At 35.8% G+C, this 18,073-nt stretch overlaps 1 protein-coding gene across 7 annotated transcripts in view; it reads right to left on the minus strand.

Annotated features, from left to right (window-relative positions):
* The window catches only part of LOC126367486 (RNA-binding protein Musashi homolog Rbp6), a 516,475-nt gene that overhangs the window by 115,559 nt on the left and 382,843 nt on the right, over positions 1–18,073 (minus strand). The gene's annotated exons all lie outside the window — the stretch shown is intronic.

The following is an 18,073-nucleotide window of genomic DNA, read 5'->3' on the forward strand; positions in this document are numbered from 1 at the left end:
AGATAATGTACTAGGTATAAGGAATACACGGAATGTATTATTATTAAATGAAATTTGATTTCTTTTGTAAATATGAAGTGTAAGCCAGATTAACTAGTTTTATACCAAATTTCGCAGATCCATGCAATAGCCATCGAACGTCATGAAAATCGGGCAGAAATGTTTACTAAATCCATTATACTCGCGTTTCCATTGATTCTACATGCAACGTGTTCCATTTCCAAATCTATCCCAAATAAATCTCCCAGCTTGTTGCGCAGTTATGAAAACGGAGCCATAATTCTATCTAACAAAAAGCGATTCAAATCATGACCATCGTGGATATCCAAACATCCCAACACTAAAATGAAACGCAGCTGCGCTATTGTTAAGCTGAGTAGGTATGTGTTTTTTATGCAAATTTCCATTTGGCCGGCTGATATTCGCAACCGACTGAGTAAATTCGCAGCGAATCGCGTGTGACATTTAATTGACAAGTGAGCAAAATGTGTAAATGTAGTGATGTCGGCGCCACAACATTTTCAGTGTGCACATGACCTGATTGGAGAACCGCTCCACTTGGCCTGGTGGTCAGTACGCATTAAATACACTCAAAAATATTTCAACTATTTAAATGTCCACCTAAGGATCAAAAGCAGTTAATTAAAATTATTTTAAATTGTGCCTTTTAAATCCGGCAGCAATATTCTGCGGTTATTGGTATCATGTTTCGCGTATTGCTGAATAATTTTACCATATGTGTGAATTATCGCTGTCAGTCTCTTCTCAGAATTTTAACCAAATCCACTATAGTATCAGATTTTGATTGAGATAAATCACTTTGAATACGTTATCGACTTTTCATGAAGGGAGAACAAGTGAGCTATGAAAGAGACAGTTTCCTTTCAGAGCTGCAGGTGTAATGATCACGTAGAAGACATTTGGTTGGTGTAATGGTAATCCCCTGCCAATACTTTCTGTGGCAGTGTCGGTGTAATAGTCAAAGTGGAGCGGTGGAGCGGGGCGATGATAATTACGAGTCTACCGGGCACATCCCGCGCACCTGTTGCGGACGACTTTAACTAAAATTTAGTACCATACGTGAACACGCCCGCCTTATACGCGACACTTGTACATAATTTTCGAGCGGTTAAACAAGATTACCCAGTTAAGTGTAACAATGTCGCAAGCCAAAGTACATCAACGATTTTTAGGGTTAGCTCTCATCGCGAAGGGGTTCTTTTCCGTCAGCTGTCACAGATAAAATCTTTAAATTACGACAAAATCACACTGCAGAAACTGACAGGGAAAACGTTTTAAATGCAGATGAAATCGAAAAAGAAGGATTTTTGTAAAAGTACGCGAGCGTTTTGTTTCTGCAGGACATTTGAAGCAGAAAAGTTTAGTTAAATATCTCTCCATTTTGTACCTGCGAAACGTTGCAAGTTTGTTTGGGAGCGTGTTCCGTATCACGTGGTCGACAAATTTGTCTTGCCCGGGGTGCATTGCGTTATACCCTGTTACACTTTACGGGTACTTCGCTTATGAAACGGCGGAGCTGGAACTGTCGACAGTAAAACTTTCAGTGGATTGTTACATTGGAGCCAACTAAATAAAGGCTATAGGTTTCCACCCGAGCATTTTCATGGGCGTCGCCTTTACGCCGATTTTATGTTGCATGAGCAAATACAGCTGTAATTCCAACACGGGAAAATGTATATTACGTCGAATCCTTAGCAGAGTCTGACAATGCGGGGATTTCTTGAGAGAGCCCGAGGCTAGGTGAGGGAAGGCACGACTCCAGTTTGTTACATAAAAATCCCGTTATCGCGACGAAGGTCGACAGATTACTTTCTTGTTAAGAGGATGAAAACAGGAGTTAGTTCGTTTTCGACAAGGAATAAATATGAACTTTCTAAGGGTTCTTTTTTCTTTTTATCTTGGAAGACATCGTAAATTTCAGCTACTCGCTATTGCTCCGCTATTTAAAAACATTGCCGAAAAAGAGAATTATTCCCCCGAAAAGTAGGTAATTTCACGCGTACTTGAAAGTATATTTCACAACATAAAGACCTTATTTCAGGACGCAATTTCATTTGATTAAAACTGACTACTTTTTCAGTGTTAATGACGTGGAACCTATTTATTTATAGAGTCAATTTGTCCCAATCTCATCGAATAAAGTATTGTATTAAATTAATATAAAATGATAAAGAATGAATGATTTCCATCACACAATTTGTAAACCTAGCTACAACAGTGCAGTTTAAATTGATATTTACCCTCATTGGAAAAATAATTTTCCATTAGTCCTGTCATAATCAATATGCGACGATAAAAGTAAATGAAATAGTCATCATAACTCAGGTCCAAACGTAAATAAAGAACGACCGCTCGCAGTCAGAAGGCAAATTAAACAATGTACGGGAGCACTCGCGCGTGCAAAACAATTCACTTTATATTCCAAATTGTGCAAAAGTAATCAGTCGATTTATACCTCTCAGTGCCGGAATGATCTCCCAGCTGTGGCGGCAAACACGCAATTTGTCCTCGGCGTTAAATCGACCACAAACAAAACGGCCTCTCTCGCGCCGCGCCATCATTCACCTGTGGTCGCCCATGATAATGAGATGGACCTACTGTTCAACATATTAGACTGATTGCAATTGCACGCGGGATGTAGCCAGACGACCACCACACCTACCGAATCGCAGCCGATTGAAAGCGCCCCTCTGTGAGGTTTCCGAATTATGCGGCCGCGATGGAATGCTGATTTATACGTGGCAATATCCCGTAGTCACAAGTCGTGTGGAAATCATATCTCTAACGAAATTCCGCTGCAAGCACTATGAAATTTGCTATGTAAATATTGTCCCCTATGTCACATTCAGCGTTATCAAAACGACATAATTTACATCCATATAGATACGTAATTTTCCTGGATGTTTATTCATTCGTGTACTTTGCGAAATGGAAACATAAATTGCAATGTATTAAGTATTTTTAAAATAAATATTCACTTTTCATTATTCGGTTGGACAATGAAGTGGAGGGGGTAGAACAGAGGCCCATCTCATTACCTCTCAGACCGAGGGTGAGTAACGACGTTCCAAATAGAACCTAGTCACGCCACCGCCGCGCGCAATGCTACAGCTTTTGCGGCTTTTCGTATGGACCAATGCAAATGATACCTATTCATTCATTACTTTATTCCGCTTATCCACTGAGTCGGATATATTTCGTAAGTATTCACAATTAAAATCGATTCTGAAAAAAAAATCTCAATGATAAACAGTCGAAAATCCTTATAAGGGAAAAACGCCCCAAAATTTGACACTGCTTTATTCCCTGTGACAGTAAATTATTGGAGGCCATAAATAAAAAGTAATTGTTCCAAGTGGCCGAGGATTTTTGTCATAATTTTATTAAGATTAAAGTTTTCAGGACCGTCGAGCGTCCCGTTACAAATCATGCGAGGAAACTTCGGCGATATCCACAGGGGAATGACGTGGAGAGATTTCGCAAAACCGACTTTGTAGTAAATAACGGGATGGCGCTCTTTAGGAGTTAAGTTTTACCCGGTGTAATTAACTTGGCCTTAGTAATTAAGATGGTTAATAAATGGGTGCGTAGTAAGTCGCTGTGTGATAATTATGCCAGGAATCCTTTAATATAACCAAAACAAGCGCGAATAACTCGCGCTTAAGTGTTCGTGTTAATGTGTCAGAAGGACTCTAGTTATGTTTTAGAGCAAAACTTGTTGCGACAGTTGTGTATAATTACTTTAGTGCGTAGAATTTAACGTCGCCACTTAATAAAGGATACGCGTCATTTACGTGGGAAACATTGTTTTAAAACCTCGTAAACGTGGATGCGGAATCCTTTAAGTGACATGCTGGCAATCATGCGCAAACAAGACGCCACAAACTGCCATAAACGCAGTTATTACATTTCCCTAGATGAAAAAGGAATATTTCAAACTCAACCGTAAATACGATTAAGCTAAACTAAAGCAGAAATTAGAAATAAAAAGTATATCTGAATTTTAATCGCATTGACGTTGAACAATGAAATATAATATTTTAGAAAGTTTTTGTGCCATAAGACACTTTATTAAGATAAAAGTAATTTCATAATGTTACAGGTATATAAAGTATTAAAGATTTTAATACAACAATAATAATTATGATCACGCTTCATTTGAGCTTTCTGCTAGACCGACAGGATAGGTCCTCCTTATGGTGAAGTCTGGGCTAATACCCAGACTTCATCTTGTTATGGATGTACCTTGGACTAGCCGAATTGGGAATATAGTGAGTTTATGTTATAATAACAATAGTGACTAGAATTAGGCGAATATTTAGTCAATGTTTGTTTGTATTACCATTTGCATAAACCGCAGTTAATTAACATTTGACCTTTACTACAATTGTTTATGTGGATGATGTTCTGTCGAAGAGTACACTCTTATCATCCAATATTTAGGCACAGAAAACATTTTAGCCTAAAGATAATAAGTACATCTGGATTCTTTCGAATCATACGTGCTGTCTGAATTTTGTATAAGATTACCTATAACGACAAATACCCGCTCACTGGGTGGCATCTAAACACGACGAATTTTGAAATATAAACATAACTTATCTGTTTTACGATAGTGATTATAATTCCATAAAAAGTGAAAATTAAATGTCTTACAGCGCGTACGGTGCATTTATACAACTTTAGCATTTATACAGAACACCATTATAGGCGAGGCTCTTAAAAATTGATTAGTTACGTTTACTGTGAAACGAAAGAAATTGCGTCCAAAAATTATTGCAATAAGCTCAAACCCAAATCAAGTACTATTTATTACCTTTTATCGTTCCCTATTATCTCCGCTCGTACTTTATGTAATGCAAACGGAATCACATTCGGCCGAAACACAATACGCCCAATAATTCCATTGGTATCAACAACAATAGCTCCTTAAGAACCGATAGCTATAAATCGAAACCTCGAATTGATCGTCAATGGAGCATTAAGGAGTTGCTGCCTTCACAATATACATTAAGAGTGTGTTTTAGCAAATCACTTCCTACGGGACAACGAAAAGGGATGGCAAAAAAAATAGTGGGTCCGGAAAATGACACAGTGGAAACCTATTGACGACCTCCTCAAGGTAAATAGAGTGTTAGCAATTGAAAAGTCATCCATTCTAAGGAAATTGACTGCAGCCTACATTGTCGATCGGCTGACAATAAGCGGAACACTTGCCGAACTAATCCCAAGTAGCAACCGATTGTCTTAAAAGAGAATTGTAGATATCTTGAAGGCAAGTAGACTAAATCAAGCCCTTGTCTTGGATAAGTCTTATATGTCTCCAAGATATCCCTCAAGATATCTTGAAGACACAGTTTAGTAAAAGTGGGCACATACTTTAACTCTTATACAAGACAGACTTAAGACAACGCTAAGTCAGACTTAAACCCTACTTTAGACAATGTTCTTGCGTATTCTAAACTTAGAATTCTTGTAGTATCACTTAATACCAAGAATGTATACTTGAAGATATCTACAATACTTAGTTAAGGCTATAGGATTGAATTGCACTGAGTCAATTGTAACTTAACGAAGTGAAACTTCAGGTCATACTTAAAACGATTTTTACTTTACGCGTCTTTATTTTAGAATATAATGGCGAACATTTACATTAACACAAGAAATGAAGTCTGTAAGAAAATGGCGACTAAAATACTAGTTGTTATTTTAACAAAAGGTTATTCCGCCGTTTCACATACAGGAAATTATAAACGCATGATTGTTTCTCGTGTAAAATCGATAGAAAGTGTTAAAAAACAGAAGGGCCTTGAATATACCAGAAAAATAATAATAAAATTTGTATTGATTATTCAGCAAATAAAAAAAATGGTGACATATGGTACAGATAAATTCATTTTCTATTAATATGTGACAGCTGAACGCAGTAATTGTTACTACAACAGAAATATTATATTAATTTACTTCAGTTTTTGACGATAATATTGTCAAAAAAAATTACTTGTTTTCGTCCCGTAAGTGCAAAATGGCGTTAAGTAATATTTTTCTAAATGAAGTAAGACTTTAGAAACAATTGATTTCGTAAGAATCAGTTTAGAAAAGTAAAGTCAAGTTGCACTTCATCAAGTACTAGTTAAGATAAATTTTACTTCAATTGTCTAGGAGTATACCCACTTAAGACAAAAAGTATTTAGTGAATTCCTACTTAAAACTCTTATATCTAAAGTTATCCTCTATTTTGATTTAGTGAAGTAATGTCGTAAAATCATGTTTGTTTATTTTGTGCCAGAATTAGCTATGTAACAAGTAACAATTAAAATCGAACGAGCTTTTAAAACGTATGGAAAGTATGTTTGTTTAAGAGGTAAGTTTTTCGACTCGTGGAAGATAAACAATATTGTTATGCTAAGTTCTTACTTGGATAGGAATGTGATTTACTTAATTGTTTAATATTTATCAGAAATGGAACTAACAAACATAAACTCAATTTGCTAATGAGTCTCCGCGCATACATTCTCATAGGTTACCTACATGGTTCGCTGACGCAAAGTAGGTACGATCACCGCGCTTCTAATTGCCAACGGAAACAATGTGATTATTGTAAAAATTTACGAGTGTCCGTTGAATATTGTATATACGAAGAACCCTTGCAATTTGATTAACGTCGTGTGTGTGCGCGGTAGTTTCTAATCCCACCAAAAACATTATTGTTAATAAAGGCGGCCAAATTCCCAATGACTTTTATCAAGCTAAAAACATATTGGAATCGAATCTAATGCTCACTTTAAATGCATTTAACCATACACAAAACTTAAAATATATTTATGATTGTGAATAAAGCTTAGTTAAAAATAGGTACATTTTTAAAATTATTAAAAGAAAGAATGAAAGAAGAAAGAAAAGTATCTAGACACGCGGTAGCGTGTCAAGCCAAGTTCAAGAAATAGAACTGGCGAGCCGCACCGTGTGTATTATTATTACACGAACCATTTGGAGCCACTTTTGACCCCCTCATAAATCAAAAACTATATCACATAAACGTATCAAATTTGGCTCATATATTGAGACTTGCAACATACATACGAGTATGTGTTCTAAATTTCATAAGCTTATCTCAAACGGTTATTTAGATATTAATATCCAAAAATCCTCATTTTTATCATTGACTGACTGACCTATAGATCAAAACTCTAACCCAGTTGCAGATGACCTAGAAAGTTAAAATTTGGTATGCAGATAGGTAATTAGATGAATACAAAGGAAAAAAAAACTAGCAACTTTTAAATAATTAGATTCTATTCTGAACGCTTAACATAAATACCTAATTAGTGCCTGTACCTAACTATAGATGTAAGAATCAGTAAGTAATCAAAACTCATGACAGCCGGTCTTTTTGTGGTAGGTATGTAGATTAACTTAACATAACATATCACGCCTATATGCCCTATCGGGGTAGGCAGAGCACTAAGTGATCATGGAACCACTTGATGCCGCTTTCGACAAGTACTATGAGGGTAGGTAAGCAAGTTGGAACATGTGTTTAGCGGTGATAGGTTGTCAGCTTTTCGCCCATGATACAACACAACTCTCATCCATTTTACTGGCATATATTTTTTTTAACTTAACGTGAATCTTAAACAAGTTTAATAGGTATTCAAATGTTTTATTTTTATAAAGTCGACTTTTAGTTTTGAATTTGTCCTTTTAAAAGGACCCACGCGTTACGAGGATATGTACTTACCTACAAAAAGTAATGATATCCAATCAAAAACATAAATGTGAAATGAGAGCCAAGTTCAATATTATCGTTAGCAAAGTTTTTTAGTTACAAACAAACTCAATTTGCTAACGAGTCACCGCGCATACATTCTCATAGGTACATGGTTCGCTGACGCAAAGTTGGTACGATCACCGCGCTTCTAATTGCCAACGGATACAATGTGATTTTTGTAAAAATTAACGAGTATCCGTTGAATATTGTATACACGAAGAACCCTTGCAATTTGATTAACGACGTGCGTGTGTACGGTAGTTTCTAATTCCACCAAAAACATTATTGTTAAAAATGGCGACCAAGTTCCCGATGACTTTATCAAGCTAAAAAAATATTGGAAGCGAATCTAATGCCCACTTTAAATGCATTTTACCATATACAAAACTTAAAATAGATATGTTTATGATTGTCAATGAAACTTTGTTAAAAATAGGTACATTTTTAAAATTATTAAAAGAAAGAATGAAAGAAGAAAGAAAAGTATTTATTTATTATTAGACTAATAGGTACCTACTTTTAAATTTGAACTTAGCAGGTTTTTAATATAAAACTCGATTTTTCATGGTGTAGTGTTGCCGTGCGCTTAGACTAGGTTAGACTAGTTTAATCATTTTTGAGAAGATTTGTGCGAGACGTAGGTACCTGGGCCGCCACACGCTGGTTCGGAATTGAAAAACAGGAACTTACGATTTTTTTGACAAAATTGAATGATTGTGTTATACTAATCGATAGAAAAAATTGATAGCAATGAAGAAGATATCGCATCGCTAACAAAAACAGTAGGATGTGCATTATCACAGGTTAATTTTCTGTATTTAATTTTCTGCATTCGAAAACCACCAGATCTTTTTATTTTTTGAACTTCGTCCATCTTTCTGCTTGCTTCTATTTCGATTTTATCGTCCAGTGAATAGACTTTTCTTATGTTTTACTTATTGTAGTCAAAAACGAATAAAACAGTCTTGTATAAGAGCAACAAATAATCTTAACTAATCTAATCTCAAAGCTTAGTATTAAAATTGCCTTAAGTATATCTAGGCAATTCATTTTTTACTTTACAAGACTAAACTGATACTTCAGTAAACCAATTTAGTATTAAGTGAGCCTTCAAATAATCTGAGTAAAGTAAAAATATACTTTTAGACTTAACAGTAGGCTGAGATAAGACTAAATAGTTTTGAGAATACTTAACTTGGTTTTGTGTATTCTAAATTATCTAAAGTAGGATTTGTTGAAAACTATATAGTATTAAAGAAGGAAAAGAATTTATGAAGTCCTAATAAGTCCTATTTGATTTGGATAAATCTCACTTTAGCTAAAGTTTAGACATATATGACTTAATCACAATTCTTGTTTGCTACTTGGGAATGACGTATTGCTTATAGCAATGAGGTCGATTTTAGACTAATGTGCTGCTGGGCATTAGTTACTGTGCTTCTATCGCTCACTTATAAAGTTATATTTTGTTATACATAGGCAGATACTTAATTATAATATTTTTCACTATTATTGAACAATCTGTTTATCATTGGATTAGTCGTTACGTGTTCATTCCAACATTATGGACTATTTTACAGGCTGGTCTTCATACTGTTCATGGTATCTATCTTAACGCCATAAACCACCAAGACGCCATGGCAACGTCGCTGGCGACTATCGCCGAACAATGAATATTGGAATGTATGGCAGGTTATGTCATATTGACGATGCTTTGGCAACTTGGCGGCGCTTTTGGCAACGAAGTCATTTCAAACCCTGACACCAGGGTTGATGAGGTTGGTAATCCACTCACAGTTTATAACTTCATAAGTATAACTAGAGATATGCCCTCAGCACTAACTTACACGAGGCCGGTTGTCGGCTGTTAACTCACGTCGATATGTGAAGCGATCTCACTCAGACATTTCTGTCTGGATCGCTACATAGATTTACTAGTAGTGGTTGCCCGATACAAAAATAAAAAAAACAATGAATGAAGTGGAATGTTTTAAAACACGATCGCTGCCTTATACAATATGCTTGTTTTGTGCATATTTCGGCTATGTTCCCGCCGCATCTCTCTATAATAAGAACTCTGTGGCCCATCACTTAAATAAATCCATCATATAAGTCAGACGTTATCCTAATGCTGTTCTATACTACACAATAATGCTCATAGCCTTAGAACAATCCAAGTTGTCTCTTAGGATTAGAGCCTAACTATGTATGGAACGCCTTACTCACATAAACCCTGTAATACATATTAATTACATTCATTAAAATATAATAATAATTAAACACTTTAATGCACACAAAACAAAACGTTTACAGGAGAAACTTATTCTAAGGGCAAAGGTCACTTTATCGCTAAGAGCGATCTCTTTCAGACAACTTTCGGCAGAGGATATAGGTTATATAATAATAGATAAGTACTTAATTACAAACAAAGTAGTAGGTAAAAAAATAAACAATACTTATATATCGTCACTGGAAAGGCAAAATTACGTAAGCGCCAAAATAGGTATTTTGGGTTTTTTATATATTCGGAATCAGCGTTTCATTCTGCGTCGATCTGTCTGGGTAGCATTGCGATACGAGCACTTTTTTGGCGCTTACGTAAATTTGAAAATAGTTGACTTTTTTCAATTCCAGTTTCTTAAACGACAAGATTTTGGTGTTTTTTTCGTGACTGGTGTATAAGTAATATTGTAGTCCTATATAATAACTACATATTAACTTTAAGTAAATTTGGCATTCTATAGTTTGAAAAGTATCATTTTATTAGTAATTTTGGACTACTGAAAATAAAAAATAGACTATGTATAAGTCATTTTTATTTACAGCTTTTAAAATAAGTAAGGCGTGTAAGAAAAAATGTCTTAGCATGTTTATGCAGTGAATGGCGAATAAGTAATTTTGACTTACAGTATTTAGAATAAGTAAGGCGTGTACGTAAATTTGCCTTCGCATTTTTATGCTGTTATTAAGCAAGTTTGTGGGCTAGCAGTAAGTTTCCCAGGAAGTTATTTTTTAACAATAGATCTAAAAGTAAAACTATTTTAGAATTGATGTTATAATTTATTAGCGACCCGGCTTCGCTCGGATGCAATGCTGAGGAAAAATGAAATTATTTACGACATCACATTAAAATCCTCAAAAATAACAGTATTTCTACACTATTTATTGGATGTTATTATACATACCTATAAACTTTCCTCTTAAATCACTCTATCTACTAAAGAAAATTGCATCAAAATACGTTGCGCAATTTTAAAGGTTTAAGCGTACATAGGGATATAGGGACAGAAAAAGCGACTTTGTTATACTTTTTAAGTTCTGTCGTTTGCATATTTAGCGCCAATTTTGAATTGAGAACTCTAAATTCAAATTTGTTGGAATTTCGAATATCAAAACAATTGAAAGCATTAGGATTAATGCAATTGTTTAGTCACAGCGTTGGTTTGAATCTATCAGATCATGTCCGAAAATGAATCTTACAAAGAAAAATTTTCTATAACTTTCCAAGAGGCCTACTGCGACTTCAGTGTTTCAAACAGTTAAAATCTCTATTCCACGATGAAGTGCCATGTCTGCGAGCCATCGAACGCTGGTATTTAGAATTCGAGCGTGGACATCCGCCTTCACTGAAGATAATATCGTTGCTGTGAGACAACTAATCCTCAAAAATCGTCATGTGACATACCGAGAATAGAAGCGTTATTAGGCATTTCAGGGACAACCATTTAAACGATATTGCATGAGGCACTTGGTGTGAGAAAACTAGTTTGCCGTTGCATCCCGCATTTTCTGACGATCATAAGGTAGCCCGCGTCAGATGGTGTAAGAAAACTCTTCAGAGGTTCAACCGAGGAGAGTCAAATCACGTGTACGACATCATCAGTGGTGACAAATCTTGGATTTATGCTATTATCCTGATTCCAAACAACAATCCACAGTTTGGGTCTTCCAAAACGAGTCAAAGCCGACTAAAGTTGTTCGCTCTCGAAGCACTTCAAAGAAGATGGTGGCTACCTTCGTGGAGAAAATCGGTCATGTTGCGACAATTGCACTTGAAGATCGTAGGACGGTTAATGCAGATTGGTATACCACAATTTGTTTACCACAAGTCATCGCAGAACTTCGAAAATCTAACCCAAAGCGACGCATGATGATGCGCAGGAGTGCAGGATGCTGCACCATGACAACGCAAGCTCACACACCGCTCGTCAAACGATTATTTGAAGCAGGAAAACGTAGAAATTCTTGACCATCCTCCATACAGTCCTAACCTAAGCTCCAATGATTTCTTTACATTTCCTAAAATTAAAAAAGAAACTCTTCGCGGTCAAAGGTTCCAGTGCGGTGAAGAAGCGGTCAACGCTTTCAAGTCAGCCATTTTGAACACTTCTACTTTGGAGTGGAATAAATGTTAAATAATACCTGGTTCGAGCGAATGGAAAAGTGTATTAAACTTCGTGGTAAATACTCTTAAAAACAATAAGGGGAATTATTGAGGAATTAAAAAGACTTGACCCTTCCAGAGACTTGACTCGACTTAGAGCCACGTATGCTTGTCCTAATTCAAACAATTTTGAGCCCAAATATACTACTGCATGGTCGACTGTGCTGCCCTGCATATGTTATGTTATGTTAGTGGGCTCTGTTTTCCGCATTTAGACTCTAAGGTGGCCCATTATGCGTGTAATTGTTGACTACGTAAGCCAACCTATCTCCTTCCAGAAGCTCAGAAGCCTCCTGGGGATTTCACAGGCTTCGCGGAGCGACCCCACCCAGCGATCCACTGTGCTGCCCTGCATATTATGGACGGTGGATGACAATGACAAAATTAAGGGCAACATCCTTCTTTCAGTCATTTTGTAATATCGTCCATCTTGGATTTGAAGTTTTGACATAATGACAGTATTCTACTAGTGTAGTCCTATCTTTGATACCCATATTGAGGGGGTTGTGGAAAAATATGTAATCCCCCATTATGTACCGGCTGCCATCTTAGATTTGTAATGTTATTTATTTTATTATATTGTATTGACATCGGAATTAAAGGTGCGTACCAAATTTCAGATCAATCTGACAACAGGAAGGTACTTAAATTGCAATATCTAATTTTGATACAAATATACCGTACGGGTTTAGCTAAATAAAACCGTTTAACCCTTTCACGGACAGAGACCATGGGTCATTGGTGGTTCATAATAGGTAGTATGGCACCTTGGAATCGGAACGTCCGTATACGTTCTGTCTTTGAAAGTGTTAAAAAGAAACTTTTACAAACAGATAACGGGTTGTACGCTATTATTTAAATTTTATGAAACTTTATTTCTGGCACTTCAGTATTTTAATAGCCATTTTTATAAATCAATTGAAGTAATAAGTAGTTTAAAGAGGTATTAAGAATAATTATTTGTCTCTTACGTCTTTTTACCCATGTAAGATATTACAAAAACTTACTTTAAAGAATTTTTGGTGAACTGACATAATCAATCGATCACTTTGTAGGCAATTTTTACATAATGAGAGCAGATGTGTAAAAGTCGTTACAGTAACTTTTACTCCGCTAACATTAGAGTATTATTATATTTAAAGAAATATTGTCGTTCTCGTATGCATTGTCGTAAGAGCTGTAAGTAATTTTGCTTCCAAATAATATTTTAACCAGATGGCGGTTAAGTAAATTTGCTTTACTGTAAACTGAAGTCATTTTTACGTAAGCGCCACTATATCCTAAAATAGCAATGCAACAGTTATAATATGTATTGCTGGACATAGAAAATTAAAAAACAATGTAACCTTACTTTGACATCATCTAAATTGGATAATTGGGTAAAAAGTTATGATAAAAAAACGAAAAAATGAAACTTTAAACGGCTTTTTCTCGAAATGGCCTTTTGGCGCTTACGTAATTTTGCCTTTCCAGTGACGATATATAAGTAAATACAGAATATAAATTATAATGTGCGGTGGAATTGTAAAAGTAGGATCTATTATTGTTTGTCGAATAGTACTTACTTATATCTTATTAAATTCGAAAATAGAAACGAAGAAATACAAGTAATTGGTGACAATTAAAGGCTATTAAACACAAGCTTTATATTTCGTTGTCTTTTTGTTACTAATTATTCGACAGCAATAGCTTTTAATTACTCTAAACAAGTATAAATGCGTCATTTTTTTAAATATATACATATACGTATGCATTGACCGCTTTTTATGAGCAATTTAACCGTTCGTTAAGGTAATTGAGACTAATAGACTAATGCTTGCTATGCACAGACTCGGGAAAGCGGAACGAGCGAGCCGGGTCGCGGGATTTTGTGTGAAACCGCAAATAATTTTATTTCATTTCTATTAACCAATAAAACTAACAGACCATGCAATTTGTATATTATTATTGCAAAATATTGTTACTAAATGTATACTGAGACTGTTTAATTAAAAGTACTATTAAAGACTGAAAAGGATTACCTACTAAAGTTCAAAACAAGCATTTTGGAGCATAAATAAACAGTCTGTTTAAATCTGGGCACAGACTTCCCCTCAATCAACCAGAGGTGGTATGGAGCGTACTCCAGCACATTGCTCTAGTGACATCGTAACGAAAACTTTGAGGGATGATTCAGACCATGATTCTGTGTTGATATCAAGTGGAATTTTCCGTCGCAAAAGTATGGAATGGAACATAATTTAAAAAAAAACACTAACTGAATTTTCCGACAGGAAATTCCACTTGATATCAACTCTGGAATCATGGTCTGAATCATCCCCCTGAGTATTACGATGTCACTATAATGTATAAAAAAAACGAATGTATTTAAAAACCGGAATCTTCGAGCTTGCTTGCAGCTAAAAGTATTCGAGATTGAATATGTAACAAAAAGACGCAGTGTAAGTAGATGATTACAGAGTGCTCCCGAGAGTGAATCCTACTTTTACACTTTATCTCATGCATCACACGGAGCTAGATGCATTTTCAGCCGCATGTCCCATGGGTACGGCTGGTTCGATACCGTATCGATGCAACTTTCCAAGTTTGGAAATTGAACTATAAACACAGATTTTCGGCGCATAGTGTTGCCAAAACTGTTATCTTGATATTCATCAAATAAATATCAGTTGCTATATAACGTAGGTTACTTTTGTAGTATCTTAGATTAGATGTGAATTTATTTGACTACTTTTGGGCCAACATATGTAGAAAAGCTGAGTAGAAATTATTTTAATTTGGATTACATTATAAATAATAATCTACACTAGTAGCAATCAATTAGTGGAAAGCGAAGTAAGTAACCTAAATACCAGAATTTAAAGCTTAAATTTCACATTCTCAATAAGTACCAAGAACAAAGCTTCATTTGCAGCGTAAGTACTTAGTCCCAAACCAGAACTGCCGAGTGTTACATTCATACCACGCTATCGCAGCAACCAGTACAAGACTACCCACTCAACTACAAAGTGAACATTCTGTTAAAATTCACCTACTCCAAGTTAACATTGTTTTAAAGTGTATTAATTGTAATACACGTAATATTAACAAGGGCTGTTGGTTCCCCACAAGATGCATCTAAGCTCGGTATTCCCTGTTCTCGGGGGAAAAGCCACGTGCTCCCACTTAGCACTCGGCGAAGACACCTCGGCAAACTTACAAAACTCCAAGACAAACTCTTATTATGTACACATAAAGGTCAAATTCCATCGCGTTAAAGGCAAAACTTAAAATTGCGAACTTCACACAGTCTGAGTGCTCGCTCCAAAGCAGTGCCAGCATTAGAATTGCTTCACGGAAATAGCTAGCTTCAAGTGTTTTGTAGATTCAATACTTACAGGTAAAAACTTGTTTAGAATTTGTTTCTTAAATAAAAAGTAAACAGGTCTGTTTTTAGTTATTTCGTTGCTATAAATAATAACCATTAGAAATGATATAAAGTACAATCCACACAAAACTGACAGAAAGTTATTTCTTGAAAGTTTATATTGACATAAATAATAAAAAACCTGCAGAAGCGAAGATTGTCCCAGAAAATATAAGAAAAAGTAAAACATCGGCACGTCAAAGATATAAACTAAAAATAAACCAAGGAAATACCGTTCACTGAAAAGAAATTGTATGTAACTCGGCGAAAACGATCGCCATTTATGATTCACGCAATAGGCGTCTTTACACATCACGAACAGCGTCGAATGAAATATAGATAACACTACTCTTATGCAAAGTGAGAGGTGAAATTTTCACGGTGGCAAGGCACGCACTCGAAGAAATGTGTCCCACAGGCGTGCCACTGGCGCGTGCGACCAAATGGAACCCGGCCCGCCGAGATTGGTTCCGCTAGTTTTTTTTTCTTTAATATTTATGAACTTTGTCTCGCACATGTCGCGTTTTACCTTTGTATAATGGCATTTGCTTCAAGCTCGACTGCTACTTTGAATGCCAAACGAACGCGAACACCTTTGCCAACCCCCGTTTGTTATTGCTTGCCGTTTGCATGCCCGCCAATATTGTGAACGTTTTTTCACGTGCGAGATTATTTTTTATTCTAATAACACATTTGGACTTTTTATTTAATTAATGAAAGAAGACAATGGAATTCTGCGAGGGACATCGTTAATTATTTTTTCAACGGCAAAGGTCGTAAATAAAAGTAAAGGGTGCTATTAAACGCATTATTCGCGCATATTTAATGTACTGAAAGGCTAAAAGGTTTTTATTTTTTTCGCAGATTCAACAGCTTTACATAGAAATTACGTTCTGAATTAAGTCCCCATTCAACATATATTATAATATGATTTATCGTATAGCCATATAGATTACAGCGAAAAACAAAAAAAAAACATCGCAGATTTCATTAAAACAAAAATAAATATCTCAAAGGTAATAAATATTATGTTAAAGCAAGATGGAAATTCGCAGTGATAACATTTATGGAGCGAAACGAATTGTGCGTACCGACAAAATTTACCTACTGAACCCTAAAAAACCAGAGTATTGTGAGAATTAATAAATCTAGTGCCCAGAAAATTTGTCGTCTTGCGGGCCGTCGCGAGCGGGCTCGCACGCCGAAAAATAGATAATAAAATGTATTGAAATGGCTGTGGGCCGGCTTATCCGGTTGAAAGTCAATGAATATTTGATTTCAATTTTTTTCCCGACGTCGCCGTGAAGTATTCACGCCATACCTAATTTGATTTTCGCCATTCCGCCCGTTCGCCGGGGCAGTTTGCATTCATATTCAGTTTGAATACGCGTTTGGGTTGCCTCTTGCCCGAGTTTGATACAAATAAACATCGGATATTTTTACATTTCTTGCCAGGATAACCCGACCCAACTGATTACGTTTCGGGGATAATAACCCTACAGTAATATTACGGACGGCCTATGGAATATTTATATTAAAATATGATTACTTATAGCCCATACTACCTAGTTATGTATTGGATACGGATTGTATCAGGAAAGGTTCTTTTTGAGGGACAAAAAGAATTTTCTACGTACCTACTTCTTACTATTAAAACATATTTTTATGATATAAAAGCGAGTATATTCAGAGCTTTTGTTGTAATTAGTAGAATTCAAATGTAATGTGAGCGGTCCCATTTATTATAATTATTTGGGCCATAATTTGGGCTAGGTAGGTACATTTCTTTGTTTTATTTAATTACAAAGTGAGGGATCGCAAATATCATCCAAATGACACGCAAAGGGCGTAGGGAAAAAAGAAAAACACGCGTAAATCATTTTCTGTCTTATGCTAACAAGAAAGGGCCGTTTTTCGCTCGGCTTGAAATGAAGCAGGATTCGTTTTTGCGAACTTGCATAAATGACGGCGCAACGATATTTCACCCAGGCCGAATATTTGGGTCAACCTGTTTTTGTGTAATGGGAATCACAAAAGTAAATTTAACATTGTATTTGTTGTAACTGCTGCAAGGGAACCATCGTCGGAAACAAAAGATGGCCGTCCCTGCTACGATTTTCGTGGATTTTAATTAAAATCTACGGGGATAATGAAAGCAACTGATTATATTATAAGCCCGGATGTACGTAGTGATTCGGGATAAATTTATTTGCAAAATAATAAAAGCCAAACGTTCATTTAGGACGAATTAATGGGAGGGTTACATAAAAATAACATGAAACTTAAATTTTAACCCTTTCTCCGTGTCCCTTTCCACCCTTCCCTACGAAAAGTAGGGGAGGTGCCTAGCGAAAAATCTCTGCGAGGAAACCATATATATTTTATCCGGGCGTCGATTTGTTATTTATTAGCAGGGAATAGTCGTAACATG

The sequence above is a fragment of the Pectinophora gossypiella genome, chromosome 6, assembly GCF_024362695.1.
Source record: "Pectinophora gossypiella chromosome 6, ilPecGoss1.1, whole genome shotgun sequence".
Lineage (NCBI taxonomy): Eukaryota > Metazoa > Arthropoda > Insecta > Lepidoptera > Gelechiidae > Pectinophora > Pectinophora gossypiella.